At 40.0% G+C, this 14,467-nt stretch overlaps 1 protein-coding gene across 1 annotated transcript in view; it reads left to right on the forward strand.

Annotated features, from left to right (window-relative positions):
* PARD3B (par-3 family cell polarity regulator beta) overlaps positions 1 to 14,467 on the forward strand; it is a 1,152,531-nt gene that overhangs the window by 1,007,134 nt on the left and 130,930 nt on the right. The window lies entirely within an intron of this gene.

Consider the following 14,467-nt stretch of genomic DNA (forward strand, 5'->3'; position numbering starts at 1 on the left):
AGGCCCTCAGGTTCACCAACTTTGCCTTCTGGTATCAAAGTCTTCCATCTAGTCAAAGCTATGGTTTTTCTAGTAGTCATATATGGATGTGAGAGTTGGACTACAAAGAAAGCTGAACACCAAAGAATTGATGTTTTTGAACTGTGGTGTTGGAGAAGACTCTTGAGAGTCTCTTGGACTGCAAGGAGATCCAATCAGTCCATCCTAAAGGAGATCAGTCCTGAATATTCACTGGAAGGACTAATGCTAAAGTTAAAACTCCAATACTTTGGCCGCCTGATGCGAAGAAAAGACTCATTTGAAAAGACCCTGATGCTGGGAAAGATTGAAGACAGAAGAAGAAGGGGATGACAGAGGATGAGATGGTTGGATGGCATCACTGATTTGATGGCATGAGTTTGAGTAAACTCCGGGAGTTGGTGATGGACAGGGAGGCCTGGTGTGCTACAGTCCATGGGGTTGCTAAGAGTCAGACATGACTGTGAGACTGAACTGAACCAAAGCCTTCACTCATATACAGATGAATGGTGTCTTATAGAGACAGACATCCAGCACCATCTGTATTTTAATGGAGATCAAAGCCTTGGACTAAATTAAGATTGAATTTCTGTCATCAGCCTGGGGGCAATGAGTGGTGCTTAAAAGCTTCCCAATTACCCTGCAGTAGCTTACCTACTCGTCCCTCTACTCCAGTCATAAGCCCTAGTTTCTCCTGAAAATGTTAATTGCAAGCACTTTAAATTCTAAATTAATCTGGAGCGTTAGCTTGAGTGGGTTTTCATGGTTTTCTAAGTCTTCTGCTGGACTGGCTTCATAAATAGTGACCATATCCCATTTCTAACATAGTCCGTTCTCCTTTACCCAGAGCTGGGCTTGACAATAAAAAGAATGATTGTACTGGACAGAGAATGTATCAATACTGTTTCCATTTGGCAGTTCTCCCTTTAGCCGTACTCAAGATTTCAGCTGCCTCGGCAGAGTACTAGAAAGTGATATGCTTATTAGAAAACTTTATTAATCCAAGTAGAGTGCTATTTGGCAGTTAGATTCTAATAAGGATGAGAAGCTAAATTTAATTCAAAGCTAAAACGTCAGCAAATTATACTGGCCTACCTTCTCTAAAGTGTGCTAGCTTGGACATTCCTGATTTCCAGATAGTTTCACCTGGAAGCATGCATGCTATATTTAGCATGAAATAGCACAGAAAAGGTTTCCAATAACATCATTTCAGCACACATAAATTCCACTTGCAGTAGCAAGCCATGTGCATCACCATTGGCTAGCGTGTCACCATCACCCATTCCTTATGGGAATGGATGGCACTGAGACATTATAGCGATACCTGGCTGCAAATAGGAGGCCATGAAAACATGATGCAGCGAAGAAAACTTCAAAACCTGTAGAAATTTCTTTAAACGGTGAGCTGTCTGCGCCATACCTAGAAATGGCAAAAAAAAAAAAAGCTTGCCCCAAACCACTTGGGATGTACTCACAGTATTTCACTTATGAACCTGGGAAGGAAAAAGACAAAAAGGAAATCATTTTCAAGGCAGCAGTTAACAGGGTCACTGAGTCATTGTGGCCCTCCCTCTGCCTCCATACACCCCGACCCCCAGGAACAGACCCTTACTCACCCTTATATAGCACCAATGCTTCCTCCCTTTTTCTTCCCACTTGTCATTGTACATTTTCTTAAATCACTTTCTTGTTTTCAATTCCCGTAAAAATGTTTTTTAACATATCGTAGATGAGGACAATGTAACAGGTTCTGCAGAATACCTAGAATGATTAAACTCCACACATTGCTTAGCTGCTCATGGTTGGGGATTAAATAAAGATTTAAGCTCTATAAAACATGAATAATCATAATGCCCCAAAGACTTCCACCTTTCCTTACTTGGACTTCTGCTACAATTTCTATTCTGTCCTCTACCAAAAGCTGGAATTGTCTTCTAAATATTTAAATTAGATCATGTTTCTTCCTGCTTTAACATCTTCTAACATGGTCTCAGGGTAAAAGCCGTTTCACTCACGGTAAAATCCAAAGATCTTAACAGGCCCTGCAAAGCATCTGTGGTCTGCCTTGCCTGCCTATATGACCTTATTACTCACCTCTATTGCTTGGACATTAAGCTCAAACCACACTTTCTTTAACTCATCACTTTAACTTCCTTTAAATCATCACATTCATTCCCTCCTTTGAGCTGGTTTCTCTTTCTAGAATGTTCTTCATAGAGCTGCCTCTGGATAGTTCCTTCTTATAATGCAGACTTGAGCTTAAAAGACAAAGGTCTTCCTTGACTACTCTGTCTTAGGTAGCTGCCCAGTCACTCTCTTATCACCACACTGTATTTTAAGGGTCTGAATGGCACTTAGCATTGCTTGATATCCTTTTCCACTGATTTGTGTATTGTCTCACCCACCTACTAGAACATAAGGTCACACAATCGTGTGTCTTGTACTCCCCCCTATATTCCCAAGGCCTAGAATCATTGCAGTGAATAGTAGGTGCTCAGTAAGTATCTGCTGACTAAATATAAGAACCTTAAAGAATTTCACACAAGTGGAGAATCATTCCTTTAGCTAGAGTCCCAGGCTGGAAAGACAGCTGCAGACAGGCCATGGAAGGTCTCTGCTCTCACACATCCGGTATTCTTGTAGGGGTCAGCAGAAGAGAAAAGTGAACAAGTACATAGTGAAGATGTGTTCACAGAATGATCAGTGCACAGAGGAAACAAGCAGGAAGACCGGAAGGGAGGGACTGAAAGGGAGGGACTGGAAGGGAGGGACTTGAAGGGTCTAAAGATGAGGTGGCAAGAGAAGTCCCCCTGAGAAGGGAGAACATGCCTGGAAACACTCGAGGCGGACAGTTTCAGGCAGGAAGAACAGCAGGTACAGATTCCCGGGGCTCTGACAAGCTTAGGCTGTGCGAGGAACAGGGGAGAGTAAGAAAGAAGCTTCCAGGCACAAGAGAGAATGGTCAGGAAGAGGTGCAGAGGGAGACGGGGCCAATTGGGGGAGTTGAGGCCCCATGAGGATTAGTCTGCCCATAATTACAAGGCAATGGGTATTTTAAAAGTAAAGATGGATATCATCTTAATTATATTGTTTAGATATAAGGGGAAAGAATTACAGGTAAAGAGGTGGTGTGGACAGAGGCATGGAGGAGGGGTGTGGGTGAGAACTGAGGATAGGCTTAGGGAACAGTTAAAGTTTCACAGGAGACTAGACTGCAGGTGAGCCTGGAGACAGAAGCATAGCAAAGGGAAGAGAGCCAGAGGCTTTTAGAGCAGGAGAGTTACGTGAGCCAAACCGTACTTTAGGAAGGCCCATCTGGCAGCACGTTAAAGTGGGGTTAGGGTGGAGAGACAAGTCACCTAGCTGCTATCATGGTCTGAGCAGTGGGTATGTGAACTAGGCTTGTGAAAGAAAAAAAAAATATATGAAGGAATAGTGCTAGAGGCAATTGGTTAGGACTCAATAGATGTAGAATATGTGGGAGAAAAGATATCAGCAATAATATAAAATATGATTGACAACAGCAGTAGCAGCTTTTTAAATTGAATTCTTATTATGTGCCAGGCACTATTCTAACTGCTTTAATGTGGGTTTTTGGTGTTTTTTTTTTTTTCCTTTCCTTTTTGGCCACACTGCATGGCGTGTGGGATCTTAGTTCCATGACCAGGGGTGGAACTCACATCACCTGCCTTGGAAGTGTAGAGTCTTAACCACTGGACTGCCAGGGAAGTCCCTATTCTAACTGCTTTAAATACAGTAGCTCATTTAATCCTCAAAGCAATCCTCTGAAGTCTAATTATCATCATCCATATTTCACAGATAGGTACTTCCCCCAAGTAGGCGGGAGGGCAGTGGCAGAACCAGGGTCTGAACTCAAGCAGTCTGGCTCCAGAGCCTATACTCTGAATGCTGGTCATTATGTTAAGTCTTGATGAACATGGAAAAGCAGTGAAAAAGCCAGGAAGATAGGAGAGAAAGTAGATTTCAGGAAAGAGATGAGGAAATTGTTTTTGAACAAGTGGAGTAATAAGGTGTTGGTACATTTTAGGTGCAGATGAAGAGCAAGGGATGAGCATGGTCCTTGGAGCTCTTGTGAGCTGTCCCAGGCAGAGATGGGTGTCTTCATGGGTGTCGAAAACTTGCCCCATCTGCTCATTCTGGTACTTTTTGAATGGATGGATGAATAAATGGATGACCACGAAAAGGAATGTGTTAGAGTCCTGGGAGTGAACAGTATCCCCAGGAGTGAAAAGTATGGACAAGAAACAGAGAACCTTAAAGGAAGCTCATGTTTAGAGAACAAGGGGAGGGGCAGTAAAGGAAACCAACTCTGAGACTGAGAAAGTAGGAAGAAGCAAGGAGGAGAGATTCACAAGGAAATTGCTGCCCAGTGTCTAACCCTGTAGAGGCCAGGGTTTGCTCAGCCTCCAGAGGACAGTTTTAAGAGCAATGAGGGTGCAAGCCAGATTGTCATCTGGCCAAAAGAGAGGACAGCAGATGAAGAAACGAGACAACAGGTGATTCCTTTTTAGAGTTTTATGAAAGGGGGGCAAGAGAGTCAGGAAGCAACAGCTTGAGGGCAGAGGAAGGGCCCGTGGATGGTAATGATTCACAAAGGTCCTAAAATTGCTCCCAAGAGAAGAGAATGAGGAGCAGGGTCTCCTGGGCCTCGGCAAGGGTGTGTATGTCTGTCGCTGTAGGCGAGCAGCAGAAGCCCAGTCTGCACAACAGCAGGGTTACCTCAAGCCTTAGACACCACCTGATTTGAGGCCATGCCCTGGCAGAAACGCTCCCTGGATGGGTACGTGGGAGAATAGTTAGTTGGACTCATTTGGTGACACCCTCATTTAGAGGTGGGTAGAAAGTATTGACGTCATCATGCTGCTGATTTTATAGAGAAGCAAGAGTTATTTCCCACTGACAGGAATTTGTGGCACTCAGCATCTGTTTAAAAAAAAAGAAAAGATTCCCCCACCCCCTTCTTCAGACTTCTCTGGACTTGCATCTGTCTTGCCAGCTGTGAGCTGCTGAATTCCAGGGTGCAAAACCAAGGGAGACAAGTGGGAGGGGCATAAAATAATGATTACATGCTACTTCAGTATAAATCTGGGTTTATTGTGTATTCCTGGGCACATGCCGTCAAATTCAAGTGTGTGCCTCTCTCTTTCAATATCTGTCTGTAAACCTTGATGGTATTAAGCATATGTTTTAATAAATATTTTGTTTGCTGTATTTTCATTAATATTCATAGGGAGTGGAGCACTTTGGGTTTTGTGATTTCTAATAAACATTGATGGTGTTACTATTTGTACTGAGCATTCAGTATGCTCCATCAAAATGGCAGCTCTAATTAGGTTCCTTGAATTAGCTAATGGATTTTGAGAAAGATAGCTTAGAAAGCTCTTACAGCTGTCCAAGATACTCCTGCCATGGCAGAAAGACAAAAGGCCCCTGGAAGCTACAGACTTCAGAGCTTTAGAAATGCAGCTGACAGTTAAAAAGATAAATTACATTCATATTTTTCCACTGAACGTCCTAATACTGAATTAATGTTATTCCTGTAGTGAGCATCCATTAAGAAGCTCATTTTATTATAAGGATGCATTTTGACCATTAGCTCTTTTTCTTTGGCTCCTCCTCTCTCCCCACTCGCCGTTTTCTCCCTCCAATTCCCCAGATAGATTGGACACAGTATGAAAAAGCTTCTTTGAAGAAGAGGAACTAATTTCCCTCTTTTTGTAGGTTATAAATTTAGAAACTCTCTTAGCTATATAGTAAACATTCAGTTTAAGGAATGTCAAAGTAAGTAGTACATAGAGAACTAATATATTGATTCAATTCAAGCCTTGTGGGTTATATTTATGTAGAACTTGGGGTGGGGGATGAGCTTCTAGCTAGTGGACTTGCTTACACTTGGGTAAAACATGATTTTTGTTGTAGAATAGGAATATCTCAAAAACAATGTGATGCTTTCTTTTTTCATCTTGATGTGGGATCACAAAATAATGCAATGCCACTCAACGTGTTCTTCACTTTTCCTTCCTAAGAACAAGTTTCTTTAGCAAATGATGAACTGATAATATCTGAATGACTGTACCTAATATGTCTGCAAATAGGGAGGGAAAAAAAAATAGTTCTTAGTGGAATGGAGAGTAATAAAGTTCATGACAAATAGCGGAATGCAGGAAACACAGTCACCCACAGGCTTCTTTGAGCTAGATATGTGAGTACTCATTAACTCTATAACTGTGTTCACATAATGTTTGGCTCTTATTTGTCCACTTCGAAAACTAATACCTGTTACTTTTTAATCTGAAAGGTTACAACTCTCTAGATACCTGGTAAATCCTTTAGGGGAATGTTTCCTGGGTCATTAACTCTCGGCCATCCAATTTCTGTTTTCCCCATTTCAGTCTTTGCAGTGCCTCTGTTTTTCTAAGTCCTGCCTGACTTTGGCCTTTTTTCTGCTCATTAGTACCTTGACCAAACAAGGGGCTGGGCAAAGAAAAGAATCAAGTCAATTAATTGGAGGATTGTTTACAGCTCTGGGAAAATACTTTTGGGAAGGAAACTTAAGTTGTTGGTTTAAATAAGAGTTTTCAAAATCATCCCCAGTGTCTTATTTTCCATGCCCTTCGAAACCTATTTCTATGCATAACTGAGAACCAATTTAAATGCTGTTGCTAATAAAGCTGTTGGAAATAGGGAAGAAATGAAAGTGTTTATGTAATGTATAGATTACAGATCAGACAGCTTGTTTTGCCTTGGTATGATAAAAATAAAAAGGAAAAGCCTTTTTATATGAAGTGCCAAAAAAAGAAATACTCACTTCTTCCCCACACATGACTTCACCATGATGAATAAAAGGCATAACTGACATCATGTTTATTGAAAAAAACAGCAACTGTCATACTGTCGAGAGGCTACTGAAAGCTGGAAGAAGGCATGTTGTTTATTCATTTTCACTGTGGATTATTTATAGAGTTCAATTGTCAGCATCAACCTCATGCCTAATTTTCCCTCTTCTTGGATAGCCCGTAATTCATTCACTTTTCAGATCAAGAAGACAGCTACAAATTGCTCCAGGGCAGGTATTCGGGCACCACTGTTACCTGGCCTGAATGGAGCAATGGCTGTTTATTCACTGAGCTTCTGTGACTACTTTCCGTAAAGTGCCAGTGAAAATAAAAGTCATTGTCAACCCATAATGGGTTGGTTTCATTTGTTTTATTTTTTTCACTTTTTGCCCTCTGATTTGGCAGCCAGTGCTCTCTTCCTAAAGGGAAGTTTATCACTCTGTTAAAATGCATCATGCTTCAGCACCAGTTAATGTTACTGGTTAACCAAGAGCTCTAGTTATAGAAAACATTCAGTTTTCAAACTGAAGTTCTCACTGTCCCATTGCCTCCAACTAAAGTGCAGGTACAGTATTCAACAAGCGGGGAAACAGAGATAGAAGGTGACTTTTGCCAATGGTTGGGTCAACCATTTAGCTTGAACTGTACACGTATCCAAGAAATCATTGAATATGGTGCAAGAAAGTCCCATAGAGGTGAACTGGTTCATTTCATTGCTTATGATATGTGGAAAGAGAAGGGTCTTTTTATAAAAGATAGTTATTCATTGACTTCTATATTGGCTGCATTGAGTCTTAGTTACTGCACACAGGCTTCCCTGTGATGCATGGGCCTCTCTCCAGTTGTGGCTCATAGGCTCTGGAACACATGGGCTCTGTAGTTTGTGGCACACAGCCTCTCCAGTTGAGGCGCACGGGCTCAGGATTTGCAGGACACAGGCTCAATTGCTCTGCCACATGTGAGATCCTAGTTTCCCGACCAGGGATCGAACCTGCATCCCCTGCGTTGGAAGGCAGATTCTTAACCACTGGACCACCAAGGAAGTCACAGGGTCTTATAGAGTTATCGTGATATAAAGAATAACCCTGGAGCTGCTCTACCCAATGTGAAATCGGTCTAGGATTCCACATCATCTTCCCTTTTTGCAAGATTGGCACATGGAGCTATTCAAGTCCTACCAGCTTTACTTCCCAGAATTCTTCATCCACTCCCACACTTCTGCCATGCCTAACCAGCTGCCCTTTTATGTTGCCACCACTTAGCATCTGATGCTCCTTCCACTGGCATGCCCAGTACCCTCTCCTTGCTCTCCCTTTCTCCTTGAGGCCTTTCCTAGCCTCCCCAAGCATAGTTAATCACCCTCTCCTCTGAGCTACTGCAGGACTTCATTATGCTTCATGATACTTCTTCATAATAATTGCTACATTGCCCAACAATTATTTATTTATATTTCCACCTCCCTCCATAAGACTGAAATCTCTGAGGCTTAGTTCTGGGTCTTAATCACCTTTACATTACCAGGGCCTGGGACATGGCAATATTTAAAAATAAATAAAAGCATAAATAAATGTACACAGCTGAAAACATTCAGAAGGTTATTGTAAAACTTTTATAAAAGCAATTGATGGTCCAGGTTTGATGCCAGCTTATTACTATCCAGTCTGTTCTACAGAGAAAGTCACCATTCTCCTAGAAAAGATGTAGAAGTCTGAACATCTTTTAAAAACAACTGAAACAATCGCTAGGAGATGATACTATAAACTGTCTCTATCCTGTAAATCCCCAAAGGTCAGAAGGTCAGCATGAGGTTACAGGGTCACCAGTGCTCACTTTACACCCAGGGAAATGAAGGCTGTGGGGTAGTCTTAGATTTGACACGCGTTGGGACCTAGTCAATGTTAACTTTTTTATGTGGCTCTTTGGAGTTGAGAACCTGTTTGGATTGGATCATTATTATAACCCTATTTAAAATTGCAAGAGCATTTGTGCATATATGTGTAGAAGAAACAAAAGGAATCAAAGCATGTTCTTAATAAATTCTTAGGCTGAATTATGCTAATCACATCAGAACACTGCATATAGAATTCTATGTTTATGAGATAATTTGATCTCATTTTAACATCATATGTGTGATAATTAAAGTCCGGCCCATGCATCGCTTCTGGGTGTCTGGACAGTTTATTGTATATTTCTTCCCGTCAATGGGTATGGAGGTAACAACTAGTTTACATAGCCTATGTATTTAGAACACTTTGACTCCACAAACATTTAGTATTGAGTTCCTAATCAAAATCTTTAGCTTCTTCCAACTGAAAAACATGTCCTTTTTTCTTTGAGTATTTTTTCTCTTTCTCATGTTATTTTCCCAACCTCCTCCCCTTCCATTGGAAGGCAAAAAAAAAGTCATGGGAGGAAAAGTTTACTGACTTTAATCTACTGACTTTTTTTTTTTTTTTTTTTTTTTTTGCTAATCTACTGATATTTGATTAGCACAGGCTACCATAGTCTATCTCGACAGATATAATCCTTTAAATTAAAAAAAAAAAAAAAAAAAACCCCACCATCCATGCACTAACTCATTTAGAATCTCCTTTTTTCCTTTACATTGTGTAGTCAATTTGACCTTATTTCCTCATTGTGTAAAATAAAGGCCTAGGTGTCCAGCTGTTGGGAATCAGTGGTCTTTGATGGCCTTCCCTGGTCCCTTGGGAGAAGACAGAGGTTCTATGTTTCCTCTGAGGAAGAGGGAATTTCACGGAGGCCTAGGAAATTCCCAAGGTTTTATGGCCTGCAGCCCACACAAGCTTATTTTTCCCAGAATTGACCCTGAAAGTTTAATCCACATCTAAATGTCAGATATGTATTTCTGAAATTCAAGCTGTGTTTGATTTAAGCCTAGAGGATAATAATTTTATCTCACAAGTCCTGCAGTTGTTGGTGAGAACTTCTTTGAGAAGGTGTGTGTGTATGTCTGTGTGTGTAAGATATTAATGTGTGCATGATATCATCAAAATAATACATATTTTTAAGGTTTCTTCCATTTATCTTTTTGTCCCTATTTTGCTCATTTTATTTTGAGCCGTAAAAGTTTTTGAGAAAACTTATAAAGTTCCAAGTGGATTCATGTCTTAAGGTTAAGTTTCTGAAGCATCATGTGAGGCAAAAGTTGTGTACAGTCAGAATTTACCTTGAAAAACAGTTTAGGGGGATGCTATAACCCAGGTGGCTCAGTGGTAAAGAATCCTCCCAATGCAGGAGATGCAGGAAATGTGGATTCGACCCCTGGGTTGGGAAAATCCCTTAGAGGAGGAAATGGCAACCCACTCCAATATTTTTGCTTGAAAAATGCCATGGACAGAGGAGCCTGGTGGGCTGCAGTCCATGGGGTCACAAAGAGTTGGACACAGTTGATTGGCTGGATGCGTGTGCATGCAGGACCTACCTATGATCTCTCACTAAACCCACACAACACTCATTCTTTTCATTCTTTTAGTGCAGCATCAACTTGTTATTCCCTTGTTTGAGCACCAGCTGAAGTAGCTGGTTTGCATTTGGTGGCCATGTTGTACAAGTACTCATAGCTTGAAACACTGGGATCATGTTCAGTACAGTGTAAAGCCTATATTATGAGAGGCACTTAGGAACTGCCCCAACCAAGGGAAAATGACTCAGCTTGTGTCCAGGGGCCTACACTCATTACATGGAATGGCCAATGGGAACATTGTCACTACTTAAATTGCTGTTTTCCCCAAGCCCCCATTTTTGTCTAAGCTCAAATATTGAAGCATCACTTAAAGGCGGTTGTGATGCAGTGTTGCTATACTTCAGCCATGTAAGAACAGCTGTAACATGAATTACAGGATTTGTTTATCATCTTTAACAGAAGACACAGTGAATGCACAGTTTCTAATTGGTCTAAATCTATTTTTCCTTGCATCTTCATATGCTCGGTTAGCAAAGATGTAGAATAGAAATGAAGGGCTAATTTTGCTGCCAGCCAGTGTGAACTTTTCAACTATATTTTAAAATCCTCCTTTAAGAAACAAAAATTACCATGTGAAATAGTTGATAAATTCTTTTGGTGACCCCCACCTACTTTGCGTTGTTAATAAAATTGGGACAATGTCTCGAGACAGTATGTATCATATGTTTATATGAAACTTTGAATGTGCCCAATATTTGTGTAAATTACTTAAGGCTCAAAAATACTGTACTGTGTTAGAGGAAAGATATTAGAATACTATTCGAAATATGAATAACTCAAATGGATATTTTATGACTAATGGCAAAACTAGCTTCTGAAATTTGAACACAGCCAGGAGGTCAGTGCACAGTATCAGAATAATGCAATTATGTGTTACAGGCTTATAATGGTGAGTTGAAGCTGTGAATAATAACCCGTGTGTTGTTGACTTGTGAACAACACTGTCAGTGTCACTCCTAAGAAATTTCTACCTTCTCTGGAAATGGAGACAGAGAAGCAGAATGTTCTGATTAGGGAATGGCCTCGCATTGTCTCAAGTGATAAAGCGCAAAGGTAGAGCAAAACCTTTTTATCAGAAGAGGAGATGACATTGATCTGGTGAGAATCTCCATCACAGCAATTAATCACGTAGGAGAAAGTTGCCCTTCATGCATCAATGAGATTACTTTTCAGTGGTAAATGGCGGCCATGGTATGAGTGGAAATGCTTGCCGTTATGCGATCAAAAGTGTCAGGGGAAGGGGGACCTACTTTTCCCCTCTAAGACGTGATTCATTGGGGTCAAAGTCCATTCAAGGGTTAAGATTTCCAGGACAAATCTTCCAGCTATAAGAGTCAGAGGGTCAGTTGACTGAGCTACGGCTGGAAATACCAAGATAAGGATCTCAAAGGGAGCAGATGCTTAAAGCAGGAAACATGTGGAGAAAAGCAAAAGGTCGGACTCAGGTTGCCATGGCAAAGTCAGGAGCCCAGGTAAGCCAAGTCACATTGTCAGATTATCGTGTCTGGGTCAAAATGCCACTGGCAGCTCAGGATGGCTCGGGGAAGAACCACATTCAGAATTGCAGGCTGCGCTAATACATAGCTATGCTTTGTGGGGTCCGTCCTTCCTTATGACCCTAACTTACATATTGACCTCTCTGGACCAGTTTTTTAGCTTCCTCATAGTAGCCTGCTGTAACGAGTAATTTTGTTGAATGCTTAGAAATTTATACAAATACACGCTTTTCAAAATAATGTATTAGCATAGAATATAGCTTTTTTCCCCTCAGTTTCTGCCACCAATTTTTCATGCAACATTATGTCATCTCTTAAGATATATAATAAGCATTGTTTCTTTGCCTACTAGTAAGAAGTATAATGTCAGAGATAATTGACAATAGTTCTAGAAATAAAGAGAGATTCAAATGTGAAAAATTTGTTTCATCTGTTACTGTATTCACTCTTTCTATAAACTCATAGTCTTAATATAGGAAGTCATAGGGAGTCATTGTAAGCAAACTAATTGTTTTAATTAACAAAATAACTGAAATATATAGATATTAAATGCCCATATGAAGAAAGTCATAGTCTTATTTTGGGGGGAAATTATTTTAATCAAAAATAATTGGAAAGGGGGGTCGCCATCATAGTGGTGATGCATTGGGAAAGAAATTAGAAAACTTCCCAAGTGTTGTTCATGGCTAGTCAGTTATATATTCCAAAATTTCACTGGACTAAACCACAAAAAATCTTATTTGTCAATATACCTTTGGAAAAAATAGATACTTTGTACAAAATTAGGAACAAGGAGAAGATAATTTATATAATTATAATTTTCACTGAATAGTAACACGATAATTTTCAGAGCTGTCCAGTATGAAAATGCCATTTAAAGAATTTTATAGAATTTAGCCCCATTAAAAGCCATTATTTATTATTAAATCTCATTTATCACATATGGACACACTATATAAATGTATTTGCATTATGGAATGTTAAATCTGTAGAGTGTTAGTGCTATTGGGCTATGGTTTCTATAAATCTTCAAAATGCTTTTGAATTAATGATCCTGAGTACATTTATAAGAATGTCTCAAATTTTTTATTTGACAGAAATCTTTATCACCAACAGAAAATCAGTTACAGTTGTGTCTATGACTGCCTTCAGCTGAATATTCTTTTACAGAACCTAGTCTGGGATTTGAAGTATAATTAGTAAGGGAAGAGTGCATATAGATAGTTATATTTCTTTATATTCATGTTATCAAGAGTATGAATATCACAGAATCTCAGGTATTTTGAGACCTCTGTTCCCACTTTGGAAAAAAGTATGCCCTGTTTTCGCAGAACTGTGGTACTGCTATATTTGAAGTTTTAGACTATATTGATTCTTTAGGTCCTTAAATGCAAAAAGATAAAACAATCCTTCCCATTAGGGGGGAAAAAAAAAAGGAAAAGAATAGCATATTGTCATCACTCCATATCTTTCAAAAGGAGAAAATCTTTTTGATAAAACCTTTAAAACTTCACACTTTTGTGAATATAGAAAGATGAATACCATGTTTACTTAACTTAAATATTTTATTGTTGTTCAGTTACTCAGACATGTCGTACTCTTTGCAGCCCCGTGGACAGCAGCATACCAGGCTTCCCTGTCCTTCACTATCTCCTGAAGTTCGCTCAGACTCATGTCCATTGAGTCGATGATCCATCCAACCATCTCATCCTCTGTTGCCTCTCTTCTCATCCTACCTTCAATCTTTCCCAGAATCAGTCTTTTCCAATCACAATAACATTTTTACAGTAACATCATAAAAAAAGTGAATAATCAAATCCCAAACTTAAAAACAACCCCTATTCTACTGATTACTGTTGACATACATACATCTAATGCCAACAGTTTTATTCAGTGAATTTGTAAGGGTTAGCTCATCCAGGTAGAAATATTCCTGTTAAGGTTCCATTATATAGAGACTGTTCTTAACTGCATCACTGAATCTGGACCCCAGGCTGGTACCTACTGATCAAAGGCAGACACCTCTCCTTAGCAATGAAGAGCTACATGACTTGAGGCTATCTGAAAATGACACAGCTCTTTGGAATTAACTGTGTATATTTTAATCATAGTTAGGGTGCTGTATTTACTTGTATGCCTGCTTAGACATACACACAAAGTCTCAACAGATGAATTTACAAGTCAGACAATGGTTCGCTGGCAGTGACCAGCTCCCTCTCATTCGGCCCCCTCAGCCAGTGATGAACGTTACAAGCAGCAGCCCTGGCTGTTTGTCAGCCCTGGTCCTGATCCAGAGTTTCTTTCTCTTTCATGTGGATCTTTGTCATATGTTGAGTCTCTTTTGCACCCCATTCAGTTTTATACCAGTTTCCCACATAAGCCTGTTAGAGATGTAATGTTAATTACCCAGAAATCTCCGTCTGCAGTTGCTCCAGCATCATTCTTTAATGAATACAGACTTCATTGCATGTATTCTATTACTTTAGCTGCTTCAATTTCTATTTTTATTGCAAAGATCTGTGCAAATAAAAGAATATCAAAAGGTATGGCTATAAATGTGCTCTGCGAACTTCCCTCTGCCTTGAAATGCAACGGCTGCTACCATATGCCTG

The sequence above is a fragment of the Bos indicus x Bos taurus genome, chromosome 2, assembly GCF_003369695.1.
Source record: "Bos indicus x Bos taurus breed Angus x Brahman F1 hybrid chromosome 2, Bos_hybrid_MaternalHap_v2.0, whole genome shotgun sequence".
Classification (NCBI taxonomy): domain Eukaryota; kingdom Metazoa; phylum Chordata; class Mammalia; order Artiodactyla; family Bovidae; genus Bos; species Bos indicus x Bos taurus.